The 1,375-nt window shown below is 47.3% G+C and overlaps 1 protein-coding gene across 1 annotated transcript in view; it reads left to right on the forward strand.

Moving 5' to 3' along the window:
* The first annotated feature begins 621 nt into the window (after window positions 1-621).
* Window positions 622-1,375, forward strand: part of PDE10A (phosphodiesterase 10A) — a 347,743-nt gene continuing 346,989 nt past the window's right edge. The window contains exon 1 of the mRNA XM_017746080.1: window positions 622-1,132. The gene's annotated coding sequence lies outside the window, so the exon portion shown is untranslated. The remainder of the gene's footprint in view (window positions 1,133-1,375) is intronic.

Here is a 1,375-nt window from a genome sequence, read left to right on the forward strand (position 1 = left end):
TTCTAAAATTCTCATTTCTTTCTAAGTGCCTTGCAGTGCTAAGGGGGGAAAAAAAAAAATCCTTTCACCCTATACAGAAAGAAATTGCTACTTAAGAAGATGTAGGCATACACCATAAACACTTCAGCATGTACGCTAGCCGAAATATATTTGGAAAGATGGGGGGAGGGCACTTTTACCCGGCTTTCATCAATGCCCGCTTGAAGAGAGACAGAAATAATTAGGAAGGGAAAAAAAACCCCAAACCCTCCCCTCCCCCCGCCCGAATAATCATAATATATTGAAATTTCCCAAAGTCTAGTCAGCTGCAAAAAATAAATGTTTTTGGTGCTAGAGGATCATGTTGCAGAAGCGTGTGACTGCAAGACCTAGATTCCTTTCCCTGCTTCCCCGTCTCTTTCCTTAGGTGTTTTTTAGCATTATTATTTGTTTTGGGAGGGGAAAAATCATCTTCGCTTCAGTCTCTTGCTAGAGGTCCAGACTGCTTACGTCTGAGCGCCCCTTATCATTTCAGTGAATGGCAATTGCAGCCTTGGTGCTGTTATAGCAATGAAGCTACAGACGTCATTGCCTCCTGTTGGACGTGAGATGTGTCCAAGCATCAGCCCCTTTTGCTTAAGAAAAACTCTTTAACTTCCACGCAGCCGACAGGCAAGCTTTTCTAAGAACCTGTGGACCCAACGTTGTACTGATAGAGTTATATCTTTTTATTTATATATACATATACACATACACAGGTGTGTATGTGTGTAAGTACCTATGTATAGAGAGAGACAGATAAATTAAAGCCGCAGCTATATTGCAAGCTCCTCTAAAATTTCCTGCTCGTCAGAGTAGCTCTCTGCATCGTTTTGTTAAATACAGCCCGGCGGGAAAGCAATCATCAATCAATTTCGGGTAACAAGGAAGACTTGTTGAGCACCTTGTTCTCCAGACCCCGGGAAGATGCTGGGCTGCTGGAGCGTGGAAGAGCCAGGATTGTGCCCTGAACTTCACCCACTTGGCAGCAGCTATTCCTAAACAATTTCCCCTCTCCTCCCCTGCCTCTTTGCCTCCCGGACTGACTGAGAATCTGCTCTTTAAAGTTGATCTGAAGGGGAAAGCAGAGACGAGATTGTGCATAGTTTGGAGGGTAAGTTGTGTCCTCGCCCCCTCCTCCCCCCCACCCCCGCTAACAAATACCCTCTAGAAAGCTTTGAAATCCGCCTGTAAAGGGGGCAGGTCGGGGGCGGCGGGGGACGGGACGGGACTCCCCAGGGGAGGGGCACATCTTGTTCCCAGAGCTGAAAGGGTAGCAAAGGGAGCGAGAAAGACCGACTGCGGGGGTACTGACTCCGCGGCGGAGTTTGCAAGGTGCGAGTTACCGCTGACTGCT

The sequence above is a fragment of the Corvus brachyrhynchos genome, unplaced genomic scaffold, assembly GCF_000691975.1.
Source record: "Corvus brachyrhynchos isolate BGI_N302 unplaced genomic scaffold, ASM69197v1 scaffold70, whole genome shotgun sequence".
In the NCBI taxonomy this organism is placed as follows: Eukaryota; Metazoa; Chordata; class Aves; order Passeriformes; family Corvidae; genus Corvus; species Corvus brachyrhynchos.